Source organism: Panthera tigris, chromosome B1 (assembly GCF_018350195.1).
Source record: "Panthera tigris isolate Pti1 chromosome B1, P.tigris_Pti1_mat1.1, whole genome shotgun sequence".
In the NCBI taxonomy this organism is placed as follows: domain Eukaryota; kingdom Metazoa; phylum Chordata; class Mammalia; order Carnivora; family Felidae; genus Panthera; species Panthera tigris.
Window position 1 is genome coordinate 197991328 of NC_056663.1, and position 15312 is coordinate 198006639.

The 15312-nt window shown below is 43.7% G+C and overlaps 1 pseudogene; it reads right to left on the reverse strand.

Annotated features, from left to right (window-relative positions):
* Positions 1 to 8520: 8520 nt before the first annotated feature.
* LOC122237785 lies at positions 8521 to 9043 on the reverse strand (annotated as a pseudogene).
* Positions 9044 to 15312: the final 6269 nt, after the last annotated feature.

Genomic DNA, 15312 nt, shown 5'->3' on the forward strand with positions numbered 1-15312 from the left:
TATTTAGAGAGAGAGAGAGAAAGAGAGCGTGCACAAGCAGGGAGGGGCAGAGAGAGAGAGAGAGAGAGAATCCCAAGCAGGCTCCACACTGTCCGCACAGAGCCCAATGCGGGGCTCGAACCCACAACCCTGAGATCATGACCTGAGCTGAAATCAAGGGTCGGATGCTCAACCGACTGAGCCACCCAGGAGCCCCCCCACCCCCGGAATCTGAATTCTTAAGAAGGCTCTCCACACCCAATCATGTTGGGGAAGATCTGGTCTTGCCCCTTTTTCTGGGGGATGTAGTGGATCCGGGACAAACCAGGCTTCCATTCTGCAGCCCAGGCTCTTTCCGCACCTCCATGTGGCCTCTCTAAGCAGGGTATTAACTTTATGTTCTACAAAGAAAAGCAGGGGAAGAACTTAGTTATTCTTCTGATTAACAGGGAAGTTGTCCAATTGGCTATGCTTGAATTACATCCCCTGAAGATTAAACTTGGGCTTCTTTGGTTTTCATTTATTTTATTGGACTGTATGGAGATGTTTTGAAAGAGTAAGGCGGGGGCAGGTGGGGGTAGGGTTCCGGGATGGTGGCCATTTTTGCCACATGCAGAAGGCCAACACTGCTTCCAGAAGACTCAAGTGGACACAGGGATTTCTTCACTCAGTGAAAGTGGTTTTTTTTTCCCCCCTTCCAGAGAATATGTGGGTTCGTACTTTGTAACAAGTCAACGTCTTTGCTGGTTCCCTGTTTAGAAAACGGGTGCCTTGCTAAACAGCTGTCGCTCATGGCTTCCTTCCTGGACGGCAGTGTGATCGATCGTCTGGGATATAAATCTTGGAGGATTGTCCCAAGACCACAGACACTTATGTTCTCCTCTGCTCTTGACATGTTGTGATTCTCAGCCAATAACCGACAGCCAGAGCGTGGTGTTTTGTTCTGATTTGTCACAAAGAGTTTTCCAGCCCGTTTTTATGACACTGAAACGAGGGTCGTTTTATTACACGAAAACTCTCCGCCTCTGAGAGCAGATTTTCCGAGCTGGCTGTCGTGTTAGGGGCGCTCGCTGTGCTTCGTGAGGGTCTTCAGGCCCGGCGGGTGTGTGTCCTGCAGCGGGGCGGTGGATCACAGGTGCCCGCACAGTCATCACTGATGCCTTGAGGAAAACCTCAAGCAGAGACGTGGCAGGGCGCAGGACCGGTGACTGCGCAAGTGGCCAGTGTCGCTCCTAGACCGGGCACCTCATGGAAAGGGCTTCCAGAGAGGAACTCTGCCCTGAGGATGCCAACAGACCAAGGCGGGGACGGGGGGCCGGCAGGAGACCCCCAGCAGCCAGGGGAGCCTTGAACTCAGCGTGGCCATCCGCCTTTCCGTCCCTCTTAACAGAGGCAGATCTGCTGTCCTGGCTGTGTTCCTAGAGGGGAAGGGGATGAGCCACAGGGCCTTCTGGGTTGTGTGTCCTCTCTCTGCAATGCTGCCTTGTGACTCTATGTGACTTTCCCCTGACCTTACCTGGCAAGGAATAGCCTTTTAATCTGAGGGTCCTGGGTGCAGAATATAGGTCGTAGACAGAACGTCTACATTTCTAGTTCAACTGCTGCCTTGCTCCAAGAACAGAGCAGAAGCAAAGAGGATTCAGGGGACTTGCTCCGAATCGCCTACTGAATTTGTGTGGGGCTGGGAGGAGTTTTCAAATTTGCAATATTATCTCCCTAAGGGCCCTTTGCCGGGGCGACCAAAACCGTCTTCCTCGTCCTGGCTTTCACCGGACTAGGATTTCTTTTGTTTTGTTTTGTTTTGTTTTCCCCCAAGTTTGCAAAATGTAAGCTATTTCTCTTCCTTCTCTTATAAAAATGCCCATGCATCCAACTTAAAGGGTGGAATAATTTTCCAGTGCTCGCCATGGCCATAGGCCCATCAGCCTTCTCTTGCCCGCAGGTCATAACTTCCAAGTCTTTGGCCTGTTTTGGTTTTGCAAATTACCTCCTATTATGAGATAATGGGATTTCGTTGCTACTTCTTGGTTTTGCTGGGGAGGTGACACATCTCTCCCCTCTCCCTTTCTCTCCACTCAGCCGTTGAATTCTGCCATGTTGCCAATGCATGCTTATCTTTAATTTTCTTAGGTGGATATATGCCTCTCCGTTATTATGATTACATAGATTCTATTCAGACATGTTGGTATTCTGCACACACTTTTATTCCTGAAGAAGCCTCCTGGAGATTTCTGACTTGAGCCCATCTAGGCTCCATGGGGAGTTATACTCTGGGCTCTTCCTTCACTACCATCCTGGGGTTCCCATGGCCTCTCTTCCATGATGGATCCCATTTTCCTATATGCCATATCTTTTTCTTAACTGGTTTGTTCCTTTAAGAAAATACACATCCTCTAGTAGCTGTCTGAGAAAAAGTATATTCGAGATAAATTTAAAATTTTTTTAAAAGTTCATTTATGTTGAGATAGGGAGGGAGTGGGGGAAGGGCAGAGACAGAGGGAGAGAGAGAATCCCAAGCGGGCTCCGCAAATACGGTGTGGAGCCCAGTGTGGGGCTTGAAGTCAGGAACTGTGAGATCGCGATCTGAGCCCAAATCAAGAGTCGGGTGCTTAACTGACTGAACCACCCAGGAGCCCCGTGAGATAAATCTTGAAAGATCTTGCATGTCTGAAGATATTCTTATGCTTGCTGGAGAATTGGGGTCAGTGTGGAGTTCTAGGTGAAAGGTTACTTTCCTTCAGAGTTACCACAGCATCAGGCCACTGCTTTCCACATGTCATGTGGGGTTGTTATGGCGGGACTCTTGGCATCATCATGACTTTTGGTCCTTTGTGCGTGATCTGCTTTTTCTTTCTCTCTGGAAGACTGTATCATGTTCTCTTTGTCTCCAGGGTTCCGAAATTTCATAATCATGTGTTGTGTAGAGGGTCCCTTTGGGGCCAGTGTGCTGCACCCTTGGGGACTTCTTCAGTTTGAAAACTCATGCCTTTAGTTTTGGAAAACATTCTTACAGGTTATTTCTTGAAGGTTTCCTCTACTATTTTTTTCCTTTCTGTTAATGTTTACTATTAATAAATTGAACTCCTTGGACAGGACTCTGATGTTCTTATCCTTCCTTCTCTTTCAATTCCATTTGTTTCTTTTCCATTTACTTCTGTTTTCTGGGAGACTTTCTCAAATTTATCTTCAAAATCTTTAATTTTTATCATTTCCACTGTTATATTTTTAAATTCCAAGACAACTTCTTCCCCTTTATTTTATGATGATGGTGATTATTTTCGTTCTCTGTTCATTTTACATAGCAGGCTGTTATTGTTTCATGGATGTACTCTTTCTTCCATAATCTATTTTCTCAAAGTTATTTCTCCCCCATTTGTATTTCTGCATTTCATCCATAAGGATTCCTTATACATTTGGTGATTTCCTCCTTCTGTTTCCCCCTTCTGCCTACAGTGCTATGATCATTTCTGAGCTGGCCCCCCGAAATTTAGTCTTTGTCATCTTGGTCATTTGGCATAATTCTGTCAAATCATTCTGTCTATTTTCCTTTTCTTCCTTCCTTCCTTCCTTTCTTTCTTTCTTGACAGAGGGAGAGAGAGAGAGAGAGAGAGCGGGGGAGAGAGGCAAAGGGAGAGAAAGAGAATCCCAGGTGGGTTCCATACTCAGCCTGACACGGGGTTGGATCCCATAACCCCGGGATCACGACTTGAGCCAAAAGCAAGAGTCAGACGCTCAACTGACTGAGCCACCCAGGAACTCCCAAATCAGTTTTTCTGAAATGTCTATTTAACATGTTATTCCACTGGTGAAAAAGCCTTCAGTGGTTTCCTATTTCTGACTTTATCAGACCTAAACTCTACCATTTTTAGCATTCCCAAACCCTGGATCCACCAAAGCTATGTACCACATCTTTGGTCCTTGTAATGTGGACACTCTCGGGTGGTCAGAGTTTGAGTTAGGTAGGAATAATACCAAGAATACTAAGAATAGCAGTTAGGTAATAATAATACAAGCAAACAAGGACAATAAGGACTTTGCCATTTACAGACATTACTGACTCTAACATCTCTGTGGTGCCCGCACCATCATGCCCATCTTACAGGTAAAGAAATGGAGGTTTGAACGGGGGAAGTGAGAAACCCAAGGTAACACAGTGGGGAAGTAGCAAAGTGGGGCTAGATCCATGTCTCAGTGCTCTGTCCACACCACCATCTACCGATCAAGGCTCCTTCGAGGCCACCGTCTGATAAACGGGATTCCCACATGTGTTGACCATGAGCTCCCATGTCTTTCTGCTAAGTGCCAGCTCCTCTCTGTACATGCAGTGATCTGTGATACACGCTTTATACCTCACTCATGGGTGTGCAAAAAGCTTTGGGTATTTTGGTGCCAGGGCCACTGGGAGCTGCTTACTGTCTTTGAGGACAATCAGGCTTGGCCTCCTGCCTTCTTTCCATATAATTTTTAATAAACCAGCAATCTCTCTCCAAGCATTGCAGACCTCTGGCTTGGACCAAGAAACCTGGAATTGTTTAAGAGAACATTAATTTCCTATGAGCTAGGATTACAGGCTGTCTAGAACTCCTTAATGAACAGCCACACTGCCTTTTTGAAGCATTTGTGTATTTGCCAATGCAGATTTGATGGTTACACAAAGTATTGCAGTTTGTCCTTTCTGGATATTAGAGTCTTCTAGAAGTTGACCAGTGGTGGACCCTGGTGCCTGGTTATTTCCTTGGTGAGAGGTCAGGATGGCATTGCTAGTTGTCTATCCCACACATGCTCCCCTGACGTCTCACTCTTTCTTTTTTTAATGTTTTTAACGTTTATTCAGTTTTTGAGAGACAGAGACGGCACAAGGAGGGGCAGCGAGAGAGGGAGACACAGAATCCGAAGCAGACTCCAGACTCTGAGCTGTCAGCACAGAGCCCCATGCGGGGCTCGAACCCACGACCTGTGAGATCATGACCTGAGCCGAAGTCGGAGGCTTAACTGACTGAGCCACCCGGGTGTCCCCGTCTCACTCTTATTTTTACGGATTTTTGGTAACCGAAACATTTTAAGACTCAATCACATCACTGTATCTTTGTTGAAGATACAAACCCAGTGTCAGAGCTGACGCTTAGTTGGCTGAAGGACGCCGGACAGAACCCAGCACGTCTGGACCTCAGCTTTGTGATGGGGTTAGATGAGTGACTCTCAGACTGGCTCTGACATTCTGAAAACGAAGCATCTTCACTTCTGACTTCACACTTCCCGTGGAATCAGAGCTTTGAGATGACAGTGAGTTTCCCTTCATGTTACCCTGAGACCCTGTCTTGACTGGTGATGAGGACCTCACTGGGGTACTTGCACCGGCACCTTCTCCAGGGAGAAAAGGTGGGGAGTACTTTGCAAGAGAGACTGTCTTTTTGATTTTTACCTCCTTCTGATTTTAAGCACAGTGGTGCTGCTAAGCTGCTTTTTCCCCCCCGTGCAAATAATTTTGTGAGAAAATATACCCAGTGCAATTACACTGAACTTTCATAAGATGAAATGTTAATAAAATGGATGTTTGACCAATAAAATACTTGATGCCAAATTAAATGGGCCTGAAGAGAATTACACTTTGGAGCAAGCTCCATGGGAAACAGGATGAAAAGGAAAGTACTATTTTTGAGCAGCTATATGAATTTCCCCAGAAACACAAATATATAAGTTGCAGCATCTTTGGCTTGTCCAGAGGGAAGAAGGCATGGTGGCCAAAGATGGGGATGCCAACGGCAGAGTTCTTGAGTTCAAGCCCCAACTTTGCTAGTTCTTGTCCACCAGCCTTGGGAGACTTACCGGCCCCCATGTGCCCCAGGTTGCTGGCTTGGGACAGCTTCTCCCAATGCCTGGGAGAAGCATTCCAGTTAATCAGGCATCTGGTGAGCCAACGACCACTTTTTCCTAAGGTAGGTGGGAGAGCAAATTAGGGTTACAACTGTGAAAAAAATTACTGTCTGGCCTGTGGTCCCTGCCGCCCAGGTCTGTTTCCTTCCTACTGTGCCTGGATTCCCCCATCTGAGTCTCTGCTGGGACGCTGTGGCCAGGCCACCAGCCAGCCACCAGACCCTTCGTGGCCCATCCCGCCTACTCTCTTCGGCCTCATCCGCTCCTTTGAAGCCAAAGGTCAGGACGTAGCAAACAACCCGGGCTTCCGAGTATGAAGTGTGTCCCTGCTTCCCATTTGGAAAACCTCTCCCTCCCTGGAGACGCGTGCTTGTCTTTTTCACGCGAGTGACCAAGGGTCACCTCCTTCGAGAGCCTCTTCTGCCTCCTTCACGATGTCACTCCCTTGTCCCCCCCCCCCCCTTCCATCATCTTGTAAAACCTCTATTCTGGCACACAAGAAATGAGGCACTTCTCTTATAGCAGTCACAGCCATGTGAAATCATGAATTGTGAAAAACCAAGTCTGTCTTTCCTCCTAGAGACCTTCTTGAAGATGGGAACCAGGCTGCATTCTCCTCTGAACACCTGTCCCGTGGCACAGGCCTGGCTCCACAAAGGCCTTCACCCGCTTGCTTAGGGCGAAGTAACCAACAGAGACATGTTTCCTTGACAACCGAGACTCTTATATTTTCTGTTTTATTTGGTTTCCAATGTTTTCTTTGAAAATACTTTTTAAAACATTTTTTTTTTACTGAAATAGACATACAGAAAGTACACGAAAACTAGACACAGCTGTGAAACCAGTGCCCAGACCCTTCTCACACTCCTTCCAGTCATTCCTTATCTGTCCCACCTCTGCCCGCCCGGAACCACTATTCTGACTTTTGATTGGGATTAATTGTACCTGTAATTTTGATATAAATGGAACCATACAGTACACAGTCCTTTTGGTCTGGCTTCTTCCGTCCAATAGCATGCTGTGAGCACTCTGAGCTTTTGACAGTAGGTACAAAAGCACGGGACATGGAATGAAATTGTGCTCATCCCTAGCCTTTCTCTCACACATCACTGGATTCTGGCAGAGAGTCATTGAACGAGTATGAGACAAAGTCATTTGCTGGAGGTTTCACAGGTCCTCAGTGACAATATTTGGGTCAGAAACCAAGTTTCTCCTTTGTTGAGGCAAATACACATATCGACAAATTCAAGGCTAAATCCTAAGATAATGGAAATAGATTACATAACTTTCAACCACGTGAAAGGGACCAAAGAAGTAATAATTATTTTGTAAAAGCCAACAATAATCTAATAAAAGTCCAGAGAGGAGAAAAAAAGAAATAAAATCGAAACCAAAAAAAAAAAAAGTTACAAATAATGACAGTAGGAATAAGTCCAGGCAGAACAGCAATTACAAGAAACAAACAAGACAAGGGTTAAATTGTATTAAATTTCAGGGATTCTCAGATAAGACTTACATGCAGCTCCATACCATTTACCAGAAATAAACCTAAAACATAATAACACAGAGAGGTAAAAAGTAAAGGAATAGGAAAAGCTACTGTCGGCAGAAATTCTCTTCTTCTCATACCCCACATCCAACACAGCAGCAAATCCTAACTGCATTCTGACCCAAACATTTCTCATCTCCTCTGCTGCTAACACACTTGTCCGAGCCACTCTCGTCTGCCTTGGCTTATGCCGAAGCATCCCAACTCATCTTTTGACTGTTGCCCCTCTGGTTTAATTCTTCACATAGTAGCCAGAGTGATTCTTTTCAGACGTGTTCAAATTATGTCACTGGTCAAGACCCTTTGGCAGTTTCCTAGGACACTCAAAGTAAAAATCCCCTGTGTTACCATGGTTTTTAAGCTTCACCTATCCTGGCCCCTCCGTTTCCTTTCTGAAATCATCTCCTGTGAGTTCCCATTTGATAATGCATTTCAGACTGAGGCCAGCCTCTAGACGAGGCTGAAGGAGGAGCAGGAATACAGGGAAAAAATTGGGGACAAACTGGTACCCACCCGAAGCGCAAAGTAACACCCGAGATATCTGAACCTGGTGATGTATGGAAGATAAGCACAGAAACAACAAAACCCAAACCTGGTTCAAAACCAGGCGACACTGAATCAACGCTGACAGTTACAGGCTGGTGGGAAAGGTGTACCTATTTGTAGCCATAAATACTATTTGCTTCAGTCTAAATTCTTTTTTTTATTACAGAATTTTTTTTTTTTTAATTAACAAAGACCAGTAATTCCACAAACCAACAATGCCTCGGTGGCACACAAGTACTGTAGGCTGTTTGTTTTTGATGAATCTATATATAACAAATCCTCATTAGATGTGATTCCCAAAAGATGTCTACATTGGCTTGGCATGATTAATAATGTAAAGTAAAATAGAAACATCAGAGCAACTTAAACATTGGTTTAATTTCTGCGTGTCAATTCAAGGTCAGTGACGAGAGAGCCCCATTAAAAAAAAAAAATGAAGTCACAAAGTCTTTAGGAAGCAGCCACATCCCTATGTGCATTTGAAACCCGAGGGCTAAAAATCCATTCTTGATGAACACCATGAAGCAAAGGGCGTGTAACATCCACCACATACCTGTTTCAAAAATGGCATGTTTCCAAAATTATCCACTTCTTTCCATGTAAACATCACAGTTTGAATAACTACAGAGAAGCCATCAGAATGAGTTCCACAATACACTAACCCTCACGAGGCACCCCTGAGCTCTGTCTTAAAGCATCCACATCAATCCTGGGGCTTAAAGAACATCTTCTTTACTTTAACTGTTGGTTTTACGTGTTCATTTTCATCTTCATAGCTGGCCCGGTCTCTTTTTTTGGCAAACTTTTTTCCAAATGTCCCCACCAAGGTCTCATATCTTCTAGCCATTTCTTCGTCTGATACATCGAGCTCCACTGTGTCACCTTCAACTTCTTCTGTTTCGTTCTTAGTGTTCATCTGAAGCATTAATTTTCTTTTTCTTTAAGCTCTGGCAAATCCAAATACCAGTGGTCTTCGCTGATGATTTTCTTTTCTTCCTCTTCTAGCTGTTTCTTGGTCTCTGAGTCCACTCCCCGTTGCGTGAACTTCACGTGCAGCAGGTTCTCGGACAACTTTGTCTTGCGTTCCGCCACCATATTGGCTCTTGCTCTGGGCCGAGGTTGGCCACCCACTTCAATCTAAATTCTATACATGATGTCCAGCACTCAACTTCTAAAAATGAGACACATAAAAAAGTAAAGAGAAAAAAAAAAAGCACTGCCAAGAGAAGATGCCATCAATGTAATCAGACTAAAAGAGGACCCATGATTTGTAACCATCAGAAAGAAAACTCAAAATAACGATGACTAATATGTTAAAGGTATTAGTGGAGGTGGACAGTGTGCACGGACAAATGCGACATTTCAGCAGGGAGATTGACACCGTACAAATCAAAAGGAAATATGGGGTGGCTGGTTTGTTCAGTTGGTTAAGCGTCTGACTTTGGCCCAGGTCATGAGCTCATGGTTTGTGGGTTCGAGCCCCACGTCAGGCTCTGTGCTGACAGCTCGGAGCCTGGAGCCAACTTCGGATTCTGTGTCTCCCTCTCTTTCACTGCCCATCCCCTGCTTACACTCTGTCTCTGCCTCTCAAAAATAAATAAACATTAAAAAAAATCAAAAGGAAATGTTAGAAATAAAAAAAATATATTAGTAAGATAGATGAAGAATGCTTCCTTAGAGGTTCATCAGGAGACTCAACACAGATGGAGAAAGAATCCAGCAACATGAATATAGGCCAATAGGAATTACCTGGACTGAAACACGATGGGGAAGAAATGAGCAGGGAAACCAGAACAGAGCATACAAGAGCTGAGGAACAATATCCAGTGCATGTAATTGGAACTCTAGAAGGAGACAAGACACAGACCAGGGCAAAAAGATATTTGAAGAGATAAAGGCTGATAATTTTCCAAAAGGAATAAACAACAACAGGCCAGAAAGCCACGAAGCCCAGCGCCCTCCAGGCAGAAGAAATACTAAGGATAAACTACCTGGACACCGTATTCAACCTGCTGAAAACTAAGGAAAAAGAGAAGTCTTGATGGCATCCAAAGAAAAAGTCCCATGACATACGAGGGAACAAAGGTAAGAATGTCAGCAGACGTCTTGTCGGAAACTATGCGAGCCAGAAGACCATTAAATGACATCTTGAAAATGATGAAAGAAAAAAAAGAATGTGTTAATCCAGAGAACAGTGGTCCAGAAATGAAGGAGAGATAGACTTAAAAACAAATGAAAACTGAGAAAATGAAATAATGCATTGCAAGCAAATGACTGCCAACTTTGAACTCTGTAGCTGGCAAAAATGTCCTTAAAAAGTGAAAGAAAAACTGGAAACAGCCCAAGTCCACCCCACCTGTGAAGAGATAAACACGATGTAATGTGTCCACACAATGGGAGGCTAATTCTGCAATAAGAAGAGATGAATCTCCCCCAAAATCAAACTATCCCAGCCACAAGAGACTATGTACTATGTGATTCCATTCACAGGAAATTCTACAAAATGGAAAATTATAGTGACAGAGCAGATTAGTAGTTTCTTCAGGCTGAGGATCTGGGAGGAGACTGACCATATTGGGGTAAGGGAGGACTTTTAGGGGACAATAAAGGTGTCCTTAAACTTGATTGTGGTGGTTATTGCATGACTACATACACCGATAAAAGATTATTGAACTATACTTGTAAAGCAAGTTAATTTTATTGTATGCAAGTTTGTATTTCAAAGCTCTAAAAAGATAAATTGTTCTCAAGTCAAAATTGAATGGATGATTCAATCAAAGTGAAATAGTACAATAAGCCTTGGGGTCTTGAACATTTTATGAAAATAATTGAATCATTAATCATATTTGAATGATCAAAACTAAGCTTGATAATTTGGGGGAAAATATGAATACAGAATAAAAACATTTCTAGGCCAAAAAAAATACTATGAGGAGTAATGATGAGCACGACTGCACCAAAGGAAACTTTAAAAGGAATTTCTCAGGGGTTCCCGGGTGATTCAGTTGGCTAAGCATCTGATCTCATGGTTCATGGGATCGAGCCCCACGTCTGGCTCTGCACTGACCACCCAGAGTCTGCTTCTGATTCTCTCTCTGCCGCTCTCTCTCTGCCCCTCTCCCACATGTGTGAGCGCGCTCTCTCTCTCTCTCTCAAAATAAATAAAAAGAAACTTTAAAATAAAGAAAGAAATAAGAGGAATTCTTCAGGCAGAAAAAACGTGGTCCCAGATGGGAGCCGAAATTCAGGAAGGAACAGAGAGCAGTACATAGGGCAAGTAGGTGGATAAGTGTAAATGAATATCGACTGAATGCATAATTGCAATGTTTCACAGTATTCAGAACGTATGCAGAATTAAAATGTGACAGTGGCACAAAAAGTGGGGCGGGGGGTATTAATGGAGTAAAAAATGTGTTCTGAGTCCCTTTTATTGTCCAGGAAATGGTAAAAATACAAATGTATAGTAGACACTCATGAGTCCGAGATGCATATGGTAATGTCTAGAACAAACACGAAAAATACAGTGACAGGATGGGTGAAAAACATGCCTAGAGAAGGAGCTGGAATAATAAGATATTTGATTAATGAAAAGGAAGGCAAGAAAGAGAAGAAGAAGTATGAGGAACAGTTGGAGTGAAAACAAAACAAACAGTAAGATGTTTGATTTAAACCATATCAGTAATGGCATTAAATGCGAATGAGCTAAAAATTCCAGTTAATAGAATAGATCGTCAGACATGAGTAAATAAATAGTACTCAGTGATGTGCAGCTTAAAAGAGGCACACATTAAATGAGAAGCCAGAAAGAAAAGTTGAAAGTGAGAGAATGGTAAGGATTTATGATGCAACACTAACCAAAAGAAAGTGAGTACAATTACTATATTAGTATCAAATGCTATCAAAGTCAACTCTAAGGCAAGAAGGATTATTACAGATAAAGACAGATGTTTCAGGAAAGGGTAAATTTATTAGTAATATACAGCAATTCTAAATTTACATGCATGTTCAATAGCATAACTTCAAAGTGTGGAAAGCAAATGTTGGAAGAACTTAAAGGGGAAACAAAGACATTTACGGTCACGGTGGAAGTTTCTTGAACTTCTTTCGATAATTGATAGAATGCACAGATAAAAGTTCAGTAAGAAGGTAGAAAAGTTGAGTAACAGAATTACAACCTAATTGGCAAACACGATGCTATAACCCCAAATGCAAAATACACATACTTTCCAAGTGTGCCTGGGAAATTTACCGGAGTTGATTGCATGCTGGGCCATAAGACAGTTTTGACAAATTTCAAAAGACTAAACACCAAAGTGTGTTATCTGACCTGGGTAGAATTCACCTAGAATATAATAACAGAAAGGTAAATGGAAAATCCACAACTTGGGCGCCTGGGTGGCTCAGTCATTAAGCATCTGACTTCGGCTCAGGTCATGATCTCACAGTGAGTTCAAGTCCTGCTTCGGGGAAGCTCCAGCCCTACTTTGGGTAAACACGTAAACCCTGGGTGAGCCCTGCTTCTCTCTCTCTCTCTTTCTGTCTCTCTTCCCCTCCCTCTCTCTTTCTCTCTGTCCCTCATTCACTTGTGCTCTCTCTCTCTAGAAAAAAAGAAAGAAAGAAAGAAAAAGAAAACCCACAACTTTTAAGGAATTATGTCATAGAGTTTGAAATGTCAAAAACAACTTTAATGAAATTTAGAAAATCCAAACAGCACAAACAAACATCACCATGCAAGATGCAGCTAAAGATCTACTTTGAGGGACGTTTTTAGCCTTAAATGAATACACAGTAACACCTCGGTTTGCGAGCATCATTCGTTCTGGAAACATGCTTGTACTCCAAAGCACTTGTATATGAAAGCAAATTTCCCCATAAGAAATGATGAAAACTCTGATGATTTATTCCACAGCTCAAAAATATTCATATAAAAATGATTATCATACTGGAATATAATACAAAATAATAAAGAAAGTACAAAATATAAAGAACAATAAACAAACTAACCTACACTTGCTTGAAAACCTTCGTGGCTGGTGCGAGGGAGACAAGAGAGAGGAGGGTTACTGTGTAGGACGACTCTCAGCACTTTAGCTCAATGGAATCTTCTTCTGCGTGGGGCCCCTTGTTTAGGCTCTCGCGGATGTTGACTACAGTATTAATAAACTCTTGTCATGCACTGTATTTAATGTAACTGGCAATAAGGCAGCAGAGGAAAGGGTCTCTATCTGCATTACTCGCGATGTAAGGGTTTGCTGTATTAGCGAAGAAGCAAGGGGAAACTCTAAGCACATTAGATTCTGTGCCATCCGGAGTCTCCCTCAGCACTGAAGCACCCAGTGCCTCCGTTGGGGGGGATGTCGGCAGCGATTCAATGGGCTGTCCTTTGAGAAACTGCCGTTGATGGACAAAAACCCCCTTGCCCAGGGGTGCCTGGGTGGCTCAGTCGGTTGAGCGGCCGACTTCGGCTCAGGTCATGATCTCGTGAGTTCGAGCCCTGCGTCGGGCTCTGTGCTGACAGCTCAGGGCCTGGAGCCTGTTTTGGATTCTGTGTCTCCCTCTGTCTGACCCTCCCCTGTTCATGCTCTGTCTCTCTCTGTCTCAAAAATAAATAAACGTTAAAAAAAAAATTAAAAAAAAAACAACCTTGCCCAGGACACATCCTCTCCTTGGGGACAGTCCACTCCCAATAACTGGTTGATGGGGTGAGGAAAGGCTTGGCTCTCTGTCTTTATTGTGCCCATTGGATTTTAATCTACAGGGCTGACTGAGTGTTCCCACAGCGAGGTCAATGCCACTGAAAGAAAACTTTTGTGGCATTTCTGGAGAGAAGAGGGCACGCCAGGCCACTCGGAGCCTCATGGAGAGGCACCCTTGTTGGTCAGGAAGCAGATGCAGAAGTGAGAGACACAGCTTGGCCAGACCCTTTACTAGGGTTTCTGCAGGAAAGGCAGGTGGGCAGGAACGCTTCGGGATAGTATATGAGAATTGGCTAGTTTGAATAATTCCAGGGGGTCTGGGACACAAGGAGGGTTGTCCCTAGTTGTCTGGCACCTGGCCCCGGGTGACTTAGGGCAGGGGGCATATTGGCTTGGTGGGTGATGGTTGGATAAGAAAGTGGTTCCGAGTATAAGGTCACAGGGAGAGGTAAACCGTTTTGGCCGTTTGGCCCTGTAATTAACGAGTGTCAAATAGACAAATACAGAATCTAAAACCACAGAAGTGTCCCTGTGCCTGAGTCCTTTGGGAGGGGCAGAGGCCTTTTTGGGGGTAACTACAGTTCAGCTTGCCCTCTGCCCAGCGCTGCCTTTCTCGTTCTCTCTCTGGTGCTCATTCTGTGGACCCTTCCGGACACCCGTACCCAAGTCCCCATCCTCGAGTTTATTTGGAAGAAACCTGCCTTACAACAAATAAGTTAGAAAAAGAACAACAACAACAAAAAGCCCAAATCATGTAAAACGGAGGAAATAATACAAGAATAAAAATTGCTAAAAAAATAAAAAATACGTGTGCAATAGAACAGAATCAATACACTCAAAGTTTGTGATTTGAGTAAGCTGATAAAACTGATCACTGTCTTGTAAGGCCAATTAAGAAAAAGAGAAAAAGCACAAATTATTATTCTCTGGAATATCTGCAAATCCTGTAAGAGAAAAATGTGATACAAGAACACTTTGAGAAACAAACATCAAATATGCCAGAGTATTAATATTTGTTACATTGGGGTTGTGGGCACATGGATGGTTATTATATCAATCGGTATATTTGGTTCTATATTTGAAGGATCCAGAGCCGTACAACAAATAAATATTTATTTAAAAAACTTGGTTTTCTGACACATAATCCAGATTTCCCTCTGCTATTAATAATACTATTCATTTCCTTCTTGTTGTAATTATTGATGAAAAAACAGACGTATTGAGCTCTGTTATGAGCTGGGTGTTGCTGCGCGAACTTTCCTTTTTTTTTTGTTTTGTTTTGTTTAAATGTTTATTTTTGAGAGAGAGAGAAGGAGAGAGAGAGACAGAGTACGAGCAGGGGAGGGGCAGAGAGAGAGGGAGACACAGAGTCTGAGCAGGCTCCAGGCTCCAAGCTGTCAGCACAGAGCCCAACATGGGGCTCGAACTCACGAACCACGAGATCATGACCTGAGCCCAAGTCGGATGCTTAACTGATTGAGCCCCCCAGGTGCCCCTGCGTGAACTTTCCATGTTATTTCATGGAATACTCGTGGCCGCCCAGTGAGACAGCACCTGTCCCCTCTGTTGTACAACAGACACTGGGAAGGCAGCTGTCGGAAGTGACCAAGCCATAGCATGTGTAGGGCTGAGATTTGAACCCATGGCGCTGATGTCTGAGCCCCAAGT